Below are 16,723 nucleotides of genomic sequence, written 5' to 3'. Positions count from 1 at the left end.
CTATAAACTCCCAATGCCCATAGCACACATTTGTAATGTATGATAAATTAAATAGCCCACCTACAAAACACATTACAGTACTAAAAATGCATCACAGTTAATCATAAAAATATAACTAACATGCCTCGATTTAATAATGCATAGTGATAGATTACTAACATATTGAACAATAATGCAAACTTACAAACTAATGAAATACATTAATAGTAATACATGTATTTTCAGAACAAGCTCACAAACAGTACTATAACTACATTCTAGAACTCCCGCTTGTATCACCTTCCCTCAAAACCCTTAACAAGTCCTAACAATAGGACTTACCTGTTTCGACGAATTGCAGCACCTTACTGCGACCTGGTTCTGGGAAAATAGTCTAAAAAGAAAACAAATTGATCACAAAATAGAAGTTAGTGGTAAAAGTTTTTTTGACTAACTTAAACAAAAATATAGACTATCTTGCCATAGAAAAGAATTGGACATATTGTACAAATGTTGAATAAATACATTATTAAAGCATACAAAATATTAAGTATGTAAAATTATGTTGTGACAAAATGTTTAAAATATATAAAGTGTAAATCAAATATTAGTATAAAATATATACATTTATTGAATATATATTGAAAAAACATATGTTAATATGATGTTGAAAACATGTATATCAAAAAATTTAAGGAAACAAAATTCCCAAAAGGGGAATAGAAAATTTGCCCAGGCTAAATCTCAATTCCCTGTTTCCCTCACTTGGAACAATCCATTAGTTCAGGTATTGAGAAAAACACGTATCATATATAGTCTTTTATTTCAAACTTTGCTTCTTTTTCATACACTTGAAAAAAATGTCTTCATCAATTAACTTGAAGTAAATACTCAAGCCTTCATAAATTTGATCACAGATCTTCATTAAATATTGTGACGTATACAGCCAACACGTGTTTCACCAAGGATCGCTTCTTCAGGGCTCCAATCAATGAAAAGCGACTCATTCCTTTCTGTACCTCAAATTCCAATGTTTCTTTTGTACCTCAATTAATCTTCTGTCAGTGTCCTCTAATGTCTCTAACCGGCTCTAGCCATCATTAATAACCTCACACAATCTAAGATGTTAAAAAACTGTAAAACAATGTGAAGTAAAAGTTGAAAATTTACCACATACATTACTATTTTATAAATAAAAATATAAAAAGAAGTGTGGTATTTACTTAAACTTTATAGAAATGTTTGTTTTGGATTAAATATATATGAATGAAAATGTCAAAATATACAATTAGTAAACTTTGAAAACATAAATAAAATGAGAAAAATGTGTCACATTTCTGTAGTACATGAAACAATTTAATTAATACTATTATTTTTTACAAATATACAACTAAGAATTTTTTTATTATATTTCTAATTCCCCCAATACTAATAAAATAGCACAAAGTATTGCTATTTCGTATAAATAAAAGTCAAATAAAAAATTTCAGAATAAAATTATAAAATAACATAATCTCACACCCCAACATAAATCATAAAAAAAAATGCTAGACACTAAGGGGGTGACATTTACTATTCCCACCCCAATCTATTCCAATTTGGGGAAGGTGTTGGACACTAAAGGGGTGCAATAATGTAGAACCGAGTCTGCAGGCAGTGCGCACTGTACCCTGGAAAACTATATTCCACCAACAATATATGTGATTATCCACAATAGACAATTTTTGAAAATCAGTTAACCACTGTATTTCATTTCATAATTTTTTTTATCTCAACAACCACCATTAGTTGTAAATCAAACAATTACATCATTGTTACAACATTCATGGTATTAATGCCTAAACATACATGTACTCTCTCATTATATATTTACAAGTACTTTTGCACCTTTGTTCTGCATTATTGCATTCATTTTGACAGTGGTGGCCAACACCAGTAAGCAGTGTGGCACCCCACACAGAATATTTAGAAACTTAGATAACACGCACATTACGCATTTAACAGTGTGTGCACCTCTGTTCTTATAACACACCTTAGGACACTAAAGGGGTGACATTAACTATTCCCTTTCAAATCTATACCAATTTGGAGAAGGTGTTGGACAGTAAAGGGGTGACATTAACTATTTCCACTCCAATCTATACCAATTTGGGGAAGACGTTGGACACTGAGGTTGTGACATTTACTATTCCCTTTCTAGTCCAAACCAGTGCTGGACACTAAAGAGGTGACATTTACTATTTCCACTCCAATCTAAACCTATTTGGGGATAGTGTTTTGCAATAAAGAGGTGATATGTACTGTTCCCACTCTTATCTATACCAATTTGGGGAAGGTGTTCGGCACTAAAGGGGTGACATTTACTATTCCCACTTTAATCTAAACCAATACAGGGAAGGTGTTGGAAACTGAAGGGATGACATTCACTATACCCACTCCAATCTAAGCCAAATTGGGGAAGGCTTTGGACCCTAAAGGGGTGACATTTACTATTCCCACTCCAATCCAACCATATTTGGGGAAGGTATTGGATGCTAAAGGAGTGCAATTATCTAGTCCCACTCCAATCTTTAGCAATTTGGGGAAGGTGTTGGACACTAAAAGGGTGACATTTAATAATCTCACTCCAATCTAAGCCTGTTATTGAAAGATGCTGGAAACAAAAGAGGTGAAATTTACAATATCCACTGCAATGTAAAACCTTTTAAACAAGGTAATACAAACTAATAACTTTAATACACAATTATTACTTCATAATCATACACCTTTTTACTATAAAGCAAAAGAAAATTATATAAAACAACTACAAACCTATATATACAAATTTAAATATTAAAAACATATTTTATGATTAGTAATAGTAAAAATATTTGTCACTTGTTTTTGTAACATTCCGAAACTTTAAGCCATTAAATAACAAATCCACTATTATTCCAAAATTACCAATCATAACATGCAAAAACAGTTTAATTAAGTTGTATATTATTTTATAAATTGACAATAGCATATTGGAATACAATTAGAATTTTAAAACAAAATGAAAAACATTCTACAAGTTAAAATTAATTTTCCCCAAAATTATAAAAATATTAAATGTTACATAAAATATGTATAAATATTTTATTTTATTAAAAATATTTTTACATTTTTTTAATGTGTTTTTTCCCAAAAAGCTTTTTTATTTTATACCAATATTATGGCACCAATTAAAATTAAAATGTAATATAAATATCCATACAACAAAATATATTTAACAATTAAAAATTACTAACATTCATTTTATTTTACAATATACTTTTTTTTATCTGCCCACCCTTATACTTTAAAAACCCAATATCCTTCGACTGAAAATGTATTAAAATATTATTTATAAACAATAATAAAACTAAATATACAAATGTCGACACTTTCATAACAAAAAATGATCTTGCTAAAATCATGAATGAAAAGATGTAAACAGATACAATAAAACACAGATACAATAAATTTCACACTAATTACACAGATACAACAAATTACACACTAATTAACACTTACAGGTGATATTACATACAACAATATTGGCTACATCGCTATTTTCTACAATGACATCAAAAACAACACTATAAAATCATATTTTTGCCTTCGACATTCTTGTCAAGGATCTTTTTATTGTCAGGTATTCTTTACACAATCTTTTTGCATCACAATATTTTTTCCAATATTCTTTTCAAACACCAGAATTATATGGTAGCCATATTGCTGGTCATTATTTTAGAATTAGAGCTTCTTTGATTTGGTAAGCAACTGCCAAGAGATGCAATTAAAAGTCTCTACAATGCAATTTGAAATTATCAAGGTCATCACTTACTTTATTTAGGGAATTCACTTAGATGGTCATGGAGAGGTCCAAGACAATTTGTACTCAAACTTAATTGCAAGATACTTCTACTTACTGAATGTGACTTGAAGCTATGTGCATTACAATTTTCCATAGAATTATTTTCCTAAAGCCGTAATTAGAGGATCCTTGTGGTTGTATGTAAGTTTGTTTTCAGACATATAGGGCCTTATTCTGATGTTAGTGGGAGCACCACCAACAGGCCGTTGGTGGTGGCTCCACAGACATCCAAGCCTTTGGTACGACTGCCGCATTCCGCTGCAAACGGTTGAACCACGGTGGTATTGGGGCAGACCTCTGCCTCTGACAGGCTCAAGGAACCCATTGGACACTAATCTCTACAATTGAGGAAGTGCTGCGCAGGCACTGCTGTTGGGATTAGGATGTCCATTTCCTACAGCCTTTTCATGGCAGTCCCTCCTCCATGAAAAAGCGGTCAGAAGGGGACTTTGGTGGCCGCAAGCAGGGCCCGTCGCTCTTGCGCCACTGCTAAGTGATCAGGGGGACACATGTGGTGTCCTCCGAAACATCCACGCACCATGTGCCAGGTACCACATAGTGCCTGGCACATGGTGCATGGATGTTTGAAAAGTACCTTTTCCTACTGCTGCTTGTGCTGCGGCTATTTTCCGGGCCACAGCTGAAGCTGCGGTAGAAAAAGGCATTTTATGACCACTTGCACGGCGGTCATATCGTAATGAGGCAGGTTGGACCGCCTATGTCATGCAGGACTGTCACCTGCCCGCAGTGATGGCGGTGGGACACTCGTCGGACCACCAGTTATGTAAGGCAGTATGAGCGCATTGGAGCAATCACAATTTTGTGCTTTTTCAAGGTTTCCAGCAATGTACTTTCCTAATGTGTTCAAACTTTTTGCTGACATGAAAGTGAGTTCTCCTATTATTCCCATAACTAGCTTTAGCGACTTTCATTGCACCCACCGGAGTTTTTACAGTTGTGCTGGCATTGCAATTGCACATTTTTTCCACAGTAGTTTCAGTTGAGGTTTGCTGATCCCCCAGATTTTTTCTATGTCTTGATCAGGTTTGCTTTATAATTTTGACACTAATCTCACAAGTTATTCCATCAATATAAACCGAGGGGAGGAATATCTGTGGGTGATTTTTACTATTGTGGTGCGTTCCATATAGACTACTGTCTTATTTGCAAATCCCTACAGTAAACAAAAAGTACTACTTTCACAACTGTGTGATCTATTGTTGAGGTCAATTAACCTTAACATCAAGTAAGAGAGGCTGCCACATCTTTTGAAGACAAGTATTTAATTGATGTCAATTACGTTCTTGAGAAAACTAAGGCATTCTGCTCCCACGTCTGTTAGTATGGTTAAGGAGGTCAGGTCCAGGGACCAACCATCACGAGTCAAACTCTCTAGCCTGCACATTAGCGTCAGGGCAGTGTTCAGAGCAGTGAAAGAGATGCCCTCGATTGTTCTCGGCAGTATATGTGCAGGTAGCTTGGAAGGAAGATATGAATGAAGAGGGAGGGATAGAGTAGAGAATATAGGGAAGGAGAAAGGAAGAAAGATAATGTAGGGAGCAGTCTCGACATTATGATAGCATTAGCAAAGTAGGGTTGGCACACTCATTTTTATTCTAAAATAAATTTGCACCGAACCCACTTCATGGTCAAATCTTTCTTTTTATTTAAAGTACCGTTCCACTGACATTCTCACCGAAAAAAACATAAAAGCAGGGAGGAGGAAAAGGAACAACGTTCGCAAATTCGGCGAGGCATTAACTCTTACACACCCGTGTACGTTGTTTACAACAGATTTGCTTTTGCTTGTCTTGGTCCTGCTGATGCTGAAGAGAAAACTTTTAGCTTCTGGCATTAACTAAACTGAAAGAATGCCAATATGAGTTCAAGCTTTATTCATCAGAATATGTAAAAAGACGCGGTGGAGCTCAGATTAGCCACAAGAAAAAGCAATTTATGCAAAGAAAGAGGTCTGCGCCGGCTCATTGCACTACATTAGTCGGAAGAAAGAAGAGGCCTAAGAGATGACAGTAAATAATTAGAAATCATTTCATCTACAGAAGATCTTGCATGTCTATATTTGTTCTGTTATTAAACTTATTATTATTTTTTGGCTGTGTAATAAATCCATCAGTTTGTCAGAATAAGGCAATTAATCAAACCGCTGATGCCGGCCAGACAGCACCATGTTTGCCCTTCTGCAGTTTTCATGGTTCTCTTCTCTTGTTTGGAAATCAAGAGGCGTTCGCCTAGAACCCAGGAGGAGTTTTGAAAAGAAATCACAAATTTGAAATGTGCAAACTTTAGAAGTGTAGGTAAATATGAAAGTATCATTTCCATTACTGTACATTTCAGAGGACTATTTCTAAATTGCAATCGGGATATATTTACTTTAATATGTTTTGTGCAGGTGCTCGCAGTGTGCAGTACAATGCAAAGCGTAGTGAACACATTATAACTCGGTGTAAAATTTGGCTTAGCCGTGCATGCGCCCACAAAAATGTTAGTAAATATACCCTTCCTCTCCTGAACCGGTGTTTCAGAGATGCCTGAATATGCGTGAAGGGGAGCGTTGAAAGACTTCCCCGAGAAGGCTAAATGTGACAGCTGTGGTATTTACTTACTCGTTACCTCTATGGAAGATTTACGTGATTTTCTTCATCCAGTGATATTCTTTTATATATGTTGTGTCGTGGAACCATGTACAACACTCATTTATTCTTGTTGTACCTTCTTGATCCAGCGTTCTTTTTTTATTGGTGCTAGAGCCAAGCATATTCTCCTATTCTGCAGTAACCTAGAATATCTCTACTCCTCCTTCACCTCATGGCCTGTCCCTGGAACAAGAAGTACTTACTTTCGAATCTCCCATATGTATTTCAGGGGTCATTCCATACAGCAGCACCGTAGTATGCTTGTCATGAAACAATATCAGCTAGTTTTAATAAGGATATAGGAGACTCAGGTAGGTACGTCGTGTAGCAACAAAGGATAAGGAAAAACGTTGTTTTCCTCATAAAGCCCTCACCCACCGACCTAGTCGGTGGCATGCTTCATCATCGGGCCCACCACAGTGGCACCGAATGTGCCCCGGGTGTGCTTCAACGCCAGGAGACTGCAGAGCTGGTATGTTGCTGAGTGTGCGGTGAAAAAGGGTGAGAGAAGTGAAGTTGATTAAAAGCTATGCAGGCGGTCCCAGCACCCGAGGGTTGCTTATCTTTAATGAACTGGGCCTCTGCTAGCGGATAAAGAGGCAAGAAGACGAGATGGAGTGCTTATTATGACCTCCAGCGTCTAGTGCGGTCTACATGTTTCAGCCAGTGCCTTGTTGGTTTTAAGCTGGCTTTCCTCAGGACCTTTTAGTATGTGAAAAGTGCAAAATAAACGTAATTTTAAGTGGTTATGTGGTCTTTTGGTTATCTGTGGCGCACGCTAAGGCGCTATAGCTGTTTAGAGGGGATTCCCTCAAGCTTGATCTGTTTTGTCTTGTAAAAAGCTTCATGGGTCGCCTGGCGAGAGAAAGAGACCGAGTATTTCGGTCTGGTTCCACCTTGGACCTATTCGTCCTTCCGCGGCGCCCGTTATGTTTTTTTACAAGACAAAACTGAGGAAAGCCAGCTTAAAACTAACAAGGCACTGGCTGAAACATGTAGACCGCACTAGACGCTGGAGGTCATAATAAGCACTCCATCTCGTCTTCTTGCCTTTTTATCCGCTAGCAGAGGCCCAGTTCATTAAAGATAAGCAACCCTCGGGTGCTGGGACCGCCTGCATAGCTTTTAATCAACTTCACTTCTCTCACCCTTTTTCACCGCACACTCAGCAACATACCAGCTCCGCAGTCTCCTGGCGTTGAAGCACACCCGGGGCACATTCGGTGCCACTGTGGTGGGCCCAATGATGAAGCATGCCACCGACTAGGTCGGTGGGTGAGGGCTTTATGAGGAAAACAACGTTTTTCCTTATCCTTTGTTGCTACACGACGTACCTACCTGAGTCTCCTATATCCTTATTAAAACTAGCTAGTCCTTATTGATGTATGCATATATAATTCAGGGGATTCGGCCTAGCCTATCTAGTCCTCTCTCTCTCTTTGATCTTAACATGAAACAATATCATCCATTGACTCAAACCTTCCTTACTCAGAAGTCCCTTCCCATTTGAAAGTTTCAAAATAGCAGACTGCGTATGAATGAATAGGTATACATGCCTGCATAATTAGAAAGTAGTTGAAGCCATACAGTTATGTAACAATTAACCGTGGGCGGTGCAGTCCGCCCTGCTCCACTCCGCTCTCATAATTTGCGGAGCTTTCTGCACTTCGCATTCCGTGGAGTTTGCAGAGTTCCAGAAAAGAAAAAACGTTCCGCAAAGTTTTTTTCCTCGCTCGTGCTCAGCAACATCAAGTTGGCGAGCAAGGAAAATACACCTCCCAGTGAGATTTTTCCTTGAGCGCGCTCCTAAATTTCAAGTAGGCGAGCATGAGCGAGAGAAAACCAACCTCCGGACGAGATTTCTCAACGCGGGCGATCAGATTTCTCAATGCGAGTGGTCGCATATGATCATGACCGTTTGCATTGAGAAACCTTCCGTTAGCGTTAAGAAAGCTGCCGCTCAGGTAGAAAATCTACTTGAGGAGCAAAAAGAAAGCAGCACCTTCTTGCACTGCGCATTGTGCCGTTCGCATTGATTTTCTAGCGCGGGACAAACACCTGGCACTGAAAATCACTGTGAACGGCATGACCCTAACACACTCTACCACTTGTGGTACTCCGGGTAGCGCTACAGAGTTTTTTTGTCCCTTTGTAGAGGTCTACGTAGCAGAATACGCAAACTCTGCCCAGGCTTAGTAACACTTGGAAACACACAATGTAAGCAGAAAAGTCCACTTTTTTAATTACATCTGGAAATAAAATGAACACAACCTAGATACAAATGTGATTAAGCTTTTATCCAGAATTCAGTGATTTAGGGCCTGATTAGGATGTCGGGTGGACTCATGTCAGGACTCCTTACTTTAGGACCCTAAACTGGGAAAAGTCCTAACTTTAAGACTTTTGGTATTCACAGAAGGCATTTAGGAGTCCTAAAGTTAGGAGTCCTAAGTTTACAACTCCTAAACTGAGAAAAATCCTAACTTTAAGATTTTTGGTATTCACAGAAGGCCTTTAGGAGTCCTAAAGTTAGGACTTCTCACTTCTGTGATTACCAAAATGAGTAAGTGCCTTCTGTGAATACCAAAATGAGTAAGTGCCTTCTGTGAATACCAAAATGCTAGTAAGTTTAGGATTTTGTCTTAAGTTAGTTCTGTGAATCGGGCCTTAAAATTTTCATGACATTTTTGGTAAAAAACCACCAACCTTGGTGTACAGTGCACCACGTGCATTTTACCTTTATGCACAGTATTGCATCACGCAGATGATTTTTGGACTGGACATTACATAGCAAGGGAGTTTTTCAAATGTAAACATGTTATCCCTAATTTTTTGTGATGATGATGCAATTAGTATCCTTATGGCTAGAGCAGTTGAACTCGAAGCTGGGGAACCGGGTTCGAGTCCCGGCAAGGACGCTCAACTTCCTGTGATACTGGGCAAATTACGTAATCTCCCTGGGCCTAACAAAAATGAATGTGTCTGTCTCTAACAAAATGGATGCTCTTGTAAAGAGCTCTGATACCTGATATCTTTGGGTCGATTTTGTGCTATATAAATCTCTAAAAAAAAATAAAAAAAATTACTAGTCACCTGTACTATAGTTCAAAAACACAAATATGGCAGATGCCTGACCTCGCATATTGGAAATTTGGTACAACTGCCACCGGTGGAAGTCTACCGCGTGGAGGGCTATTGTGTCCACGATGGACACAACCATAGGCTAACATTGGTGATTGTGATGGTCTGGTTCTAATGGCAGTGTGCATCTGCGCTGATGACAGCCTACATGGCGTACATGTATGCTGCAGTTTGAAAAAAGCCCACTTGCCTCTTGACACTTCTGCTATCAAGACCTCCTCCACTTTAGCTGCTGTTTGCCACCTCTGGGAGCAATCATGCCAAGCGAGGCAAGTGAGAGGTCCCTTCCCTTCTCCCTAGAGGAGATGGAGACCATAGTTGAAGAGGTCCTTCCCCTCTATGGCCAGCAATATTGCACCTCCAAAAGAACAGGTAACCATTTCAAATATATATTTTTCCTCTGTTCAACTTCATCCTTTCAATTCATATTGGCTACAATGCGCCTTTGAGTCCCAGAATGAAACCATGCTATTTTTATTGACATTTAGTGATCCCTACATAGGAAAACCATGTAATGGATTATGGGGCTTTACACTTTACGGAGTGAAGAACAGTTTTGTAATATGTGTTAACCCCTACGTCTTGATAAGTTACCAAATTAGATCATGGCAGATGTGCAAAGAAATGTATAGGCTTTATAGCATAAGCTGTGACTGTACACAGTAAGAATAGGTGAGGATGATGTTAGTCATGTGTACAGTTCCTGTTAGACTTGGCATCTTTTGGTGTGTTTCCCCTGACTTTTTGCTTTCTGACCTCCCGGTTTTGACTCTGTTTTTGCTGGTGTAATGATGCTGCTCACTTTCCTCACTGCGGTCCAGTGGTAAAGTGCAAGTGCTCCCATATAAAATGTGTTATGGATTGGTGTTTCCATTATTGGTATATTCGATTTATGTGTCAGTCCCCAGTAAAGTGTACTGTGTGTGCTAGGGCCTATAAATCAAATGCTGTTGGTGGGCTGCAGCACTGGATTGTGCCACCCACGTAAACAGCCCGTAAAGTATAACTCTGGCCTGCCGTCGCAGAGCCAGTGTGCAGCCTGGGGCTGCAGTGCCGACTTGGTGAGTGCATACACTCGCAAGTCCCCAAACCTTTCCTCTGCTACATGTGAGTCGCCCCTAATGTAGGCCCAAGGCACCCCCATGGGCAGGGTGCATTGTATATGAAAGTTAGGACATGCCCTGGTGTGTGTGGCATGTCCTGATACTGAATTACAGCCTACTTCATTTTTTACTATTGCAAGGCTACCTGTTCTCCGTAGGCCAGAATGGGCAGTTCGGTCATTACATCCTATGATCCTTTGACTCAGAGAACATGGTAGAAATTCGAGTTTAGTGTGCCTGAACTCAGAGTGATAAAATACATCTTTTAGTGAAGTTGGTTTTAACATTCTGTGTTTGAAAATACCACTTTTAGAAAATAGGTATTTTCTGACCTAACATCCAGCCTGCCTCTGGTAGCGTGGGTATTGTCTGTCTGGTTTGTGAGTGACAGGAGCTGGGGGAGACAGGGTGATTCAGCCGGGCTGAATAGGCACATCTATACCTATATGGGTGGGAGGATTGGCGCCTAGGTCTGAATAGGGCTGAGCTCACCTTCTACAATGCTGGCTCCACCTCCTGTGGTGGGTCTGAGGGCCCTGGCACACACTAACAAAGGAAGAAGGTGCACCCTGGCAGAATGCACCCTGAACTGATTTGAACTAGGTCCAGGCCCCTCTGCCTTCAGAGGACAAAGGATTTTCTGGTATGAATATTGGGGCCCAGACCCCAAGACTTTAGGAACTCGCTTGAATCAAGGAACCTGCCAAGAAGAAGAGCTGGAAAAGCTGCCAGGAGGAGTACTGCCCCTTTGCTGTGTTGTTGCTTTGTTGGGTTGGCCTGCAGTTGCTGCTTCTGCCTTGGGCAGGGAAAGGACTGGACTGAACTTTCTCTACTTGTGCTGAGTATCTTCAAGGGCTTGAGGTAGAGCTTGCCCCCTGTTCACAAAGTCTCAGGAACATCAAAGACTTCAAGCCCAACGCCGTCTACGATGCCGCTGCTGACGCCGCTGCTGATGCCTCTGCCTACACCGTGTCCTGATGGCACTGCAGAGGGCACCGCCGCAACGCCGCACTGCGACCCTGGTCTCACCAAAGCCGCCTGCTGACGCCGCCACTGAGAGGCGCTGCTCGCACCGTGACCTGTGGGCACTGCACTCCTTTCCGCCTCACTTCACGACAACACCTTTGTATCCCCGACGAGGCTGTTCCGCGCCGGACTCGACGCCACTTCTTGCACCATGGTTCGGGGGCACCGCTTGTAAAGCTATGCCACTCACCGCCCTCATTCCGCACTGCAGCCTTGGCCTACTGACATTGGTCCTTATCTTAAGTGTGAGAAACACTTAACCTCTGTGCACTGTTGCTACTGCGGTTCAAGCTTAAGAACAACGCTGTCTGCTATTCATATTTATAAACAATTCACAAAATCACTTTAGTGTTTTCTCTAACAAGCTTCAAAGCATATTTTATAGGAATAGAACTCAACCGAAAATGATTCCAAACATTATTGTATTCAATCACAATAAATTTGACATTCAATACATTTATCACATGTTTAACAAAATCCAAAATTGAATTCAAAGCATCATCATAGACGACTTTTCTTTTATGCCCAATGCATTTCAAGCTCTATGAGCTCTTCGTCAGGGGCCTGTGGACTGAATATGATATTCAATTAATAAACTGTTTTATGTGTAAGACATCAAAAATTCACAAGATACAAGGCTTCAACATTCAGATAGAAACGTAAGAAACATACTGAAAGAAACCATGTTCCCTCACCACTGTGTGCTCAGAATTAAAAATTAAAAAACGGACTCACTAGTCTCGAAATCATGGATATTCATCAGACCTGGATCATAAAAGTCGAGCGTTACAAGTGTACAAAAGATTTTACTTGAAACACCTCCTGGAAACACCTCATCGTCCGTCTTACCTTAAAAGAAACTTTCTGTGCTGAAAACGACTTCTCGAGTGACTACCAACTCAAACCTTCTCCTGCAAACATATAAAAACCAAAGTCTCACTCGGATCTTACTAACATTGGTACCATCGACTCCAGTTGTCATCTGACGACAGTGCTTCAGTGACAGTGACGCCACTGATGCACCGTGACCTGCCAGCACCGTGACGAGCACCGCCCTCACCTCACACTACGACCCTGGGCTCACCGACGACGCCATTTGACTCCGCCACCGCGCTGCTGCTTGCACCGCGACCTGAGGGCACCACACACCGCACCACTGCACTTTGCACCGCAGCACCCGACGCCTGCCAGCGCTCCTGATTCCATCAGTGAGGAGATCGACCTGCAACAGGTGTGACACCGAGAGGTCATTGACGACCTGCATCTCTGAAAGGTACTGTTGGTGGGTCTTCCCGAGACCGCAGCTGACCCGGGACGCCGCGGCCAGACAGAACTGTTTGGACTTGCTTGTTCACGACACCGTGATAGCCCGGACTGAGCAATCAACATCAAAGAACTGTGTTTTCAAGACTTCTTGCAACGCAACTATTGTAAACGTACTGTACTGGGAATTCTTATCGTAATTTGTCTTGTTGGAGTGTATGAAAATATTGGATATTTTTCTAAACTCGTGTGGTGTCCGTTTGTAGTGCTTACACTGTATTACTGTTGGTTATGTGCAAATGCTTTATGCACTGCCTCTGAGATAAGCCCGACTGCTCGTGCCAAGCTACCAAGGGTGTGAGCAGGGGTTATTTTAGGAGTGTAACTCCCTTATCCTGACTAGAGTGGTGGTTCCGGCCTGATTTCGGTCCAAACCTTAGCCAACCCGAAATCCCATTTCTAACAGTTCCACAGATCAATTAGCCTAAATCAGCCTTTGCAATACTGTTTTCTGGGAGTTAGCTATACCTCACAGACCCCCTTCAGAGTGCCATACAACCCTGAGGCCAGGTATTTGAAGACCACAAGATTCACTTTTACATATTAAACTGGTGGCAATGTGATGCTCAGGTGGGATCAGTAGGAACAGCCTGAAGAGAGCAAGGCCTGACAATGACTTGTAGTAAATCTGGGCCATGGCCCAGGCTGAGGCAGAGTTACTGTGGCAAGCTAACCGATGCACAGAGTAATCTCCCAGTAGACCTGCAGATCCAGGAATGTTTCCAAAATGAGTTTTATTAAGCTATAATAGCCCGGTTGCTTTTGCATGGACTTTATTTGAAATGGGGACTGAGGTAACCCCGACTTGATACCTCTTTCAATTGACCCACATTGTCAATGTGTGTCTTATACTTCTGACAGTCCCCTTACTCCCACATGTCTGTTGTCCCTTTTCCATAAGTTATACTTCCACTGTACAGGTCTATTGCACATCTGACACTTTACCACTGTATATAGTTGGTTAAATCTGAAGGTTTTTTTAAATGCCATTCATCAGTTTTGTTGCATTTAATCCAATGAAACAACACATAAAAAGGTATGTTTATTGTTATCTATGTTACAGTGCCACATTTGGCAACAGGAGTGTCCTGTGATGGCAGTACATACCACACAAACGCAATCTAACATAGTATGGTATCTGATTACATAGCCACATGTCCACACATCCCCAGAGAAGCAGCTCTCAGTGACACACATGCCAACCCATACTTTGTGGTCTAAGTGTCAGGATGTAGTCTATACCATGGTATCAGGTGTATACAACATGTGTATCAAAGAACCAGATATCCAAAAATGTGCAGTTTCTTCGTCTAATATATTCATACAGGTCAATGCCGATCAGAAGAAAGACCTTTGGTGAGCCATCACCTGAAAGGTACGGATCCTGGGGGTCTTTAACCTGTGGCTTAAAAGCCCCCAGGTAGTGGTGGGAGTACCTGAGATGCTGGACCAGGAAGATAGTGGAGGTTCAGCTGAGGAAGTCCTCCCAACGTGGACAAGATGAGCTCCGGACCTTGATCCCCCTAATGGCCTGAATACTGGTTGTGGCCTAGCCGGCACTTGAAGAGCAGTTGAAGGCCCAACAGCAGCTTCAAGGGGGTGAGTCCTGGCCAGTCATGGATGTGCAAAAATAACAGTTGATGGACAGAATGCAGAACAATGTCATACATTCACCCCAGTAGTGAGATCTGGGCCTAAATCCATCGTTTATTTGCTCACCATGCCATTCCAGTTTGAACCCAGCCATATGCAAATCAGTCTTGACCCTGTGCCCCATGGGAACAGTCTAGCCCGAACTGCCAAGCCAGGTCCTCCCTGGACTGGAAACAAGCATCCTAGGACCGGTTTCGGGCTTTCAGCCTCATCAGCTAGGATAGCTTGATTCCAGTAGCATGGAGAACACGGGACTCACGTCTGAGCATATACATCCCACTCGGGGTAACAAATGCAAAAACAACAGTTGATGGACAAAATGCAGAACAATGTCACACATTCACCCCAGTACAGATATTTGGGCCTAAATCCATTGTTTATTTGCTCACCATGTCATTCCGGTTTGAACCCAGCCATATGCAAATCAGTCTTGACCCTGTGCCCCATGGGAACAGTCCCAGGATGCTTGCTTCTGGTCCAGGGAAGACATGGCTTGACAGTTCGGGCTGGACTGTTCCCATGAAGCGCAGGGTCAGACTGATTTGCACATGGCCATGTCTGAACTGGGGTGGCGGAGTGAGCTAAAAAATTATAATGGATTAAACCCAGATCAGTTGACTGGGGGTGAGTGCTTGCAATGTTCAACACTCCATCCATCATCCCCTCTGGTTTTGCTTTGCTCACCCTAAGTTGGCAGCTTCTGCCCAGACGTGGGTCCCTTGCTCATTTTGCCACTGGATTCAAGCTAGCCTGGCTGATGACGGCTGATTAGCCAGAAACCGGTCCCAGGATGCTTTTTTCCGGTCCAGGGAAGACATGGCTTGGCAGTTCAGGCTGGACTGTTCCAATGAGGCACAGGGTCAGACTGAATTGCATATGACCATGTCTGAACTAGGGTGGCGGAGTGAGCTAAAGAATGATGATGGATTAGACCCAGATCAATTGATTGGGGGTGAGTGCTTGCAATGTTTAACACTCCTTCCATCATCCCCTTTGGTTTTGCCATGGGAATAGTCCAGCCCGAACTGCCAAGCCAGGTCCTCCCTAGACTGGAAACAAGCACGCTAGGACCAGTTTCGGGCTTTCAGCCCTCATCAGCTAGGATAGCTTGATTCCAGAGGCATAGAGATCACGGGACTCACGTCTGAGCATACCCATCCCACTCGGGGTGACAAATGCAAAAACAACAGTTGATGGACAGAATGCTGATCAATGTCATACATTCACCCCAGTACAGAGATCTGGGCCATGTTACATTGCCTACTTTGTGTGTTTCAGGCAGGCATTTCTCCTTCAATATTGGGGATGGCCCATGTGTGATATACAGAATGAGTCATTGTTTGTGTAGGTCTAGTAGTAGGTATATGCTTATGTGTCTTTATGACCGGGAAAATCAATGATTCTAGCCCACTACCAATTTAAATTTTAGAGCAGACACCTGGCTGAGTGAAGTAATAAATCATGTCATGCTTTTAGTTGTTCTGGGTGACAAGTGTACCACACAGGGTACTTGTCTTTCTTGTGTAAGGTGTGATGTTCCTTCACTACTGTCTCTCATGTGATGATGGCCCTATTACATGTGACATGGCATGCAGTGCACCGTTTATGCAGTGACTGGTCAACACTTCCAATTGGTAAGGTGGGCTTCAACACTGACATGAGTGTGCTAGCATCACTGGTGCCATTAGCATTTGTGCCTACATGTTATCCAACGAGCATTTGCCTGTTGTTAGTTCAGCTTCAATATTGTTTCATAAATCATTCACTGACTGGTGGCAAACATCAAGGAGTGAGATGTAGAACTGTAGAGATCATATGTGAGTGTCTACACTCACCTTTACTAGGCAATTTCCAATACCAAATACCAATTCCAATACCAAAGAGTGCTCTGATGTGCCATCCCATTGGGACTCTAGGGATCCCACATCCTCATGTCATAGATATTCACTGACACCCAACAACCT

Source organism: Lissotriton helveticus, chromosome 2_1 (assembly GCF_964261635.1).
Source record: "Lissotriton helveticus chromosome 2_1, aLisHel1.1, whole genome shotgun sequence".
In the NCBI taxonomy this organism is placed as follows: domain Eukaryota; kingdom Metazoa; phylum Chordata; class Amphibia; order Caudata; family Salamandridae; genus Lissotriton; species Lissotriton helveticus.
The sequence above is the reverse complement of the archived record's forward strand: the minus strand, read 5'-3'. Positions refer to the sequence as shown.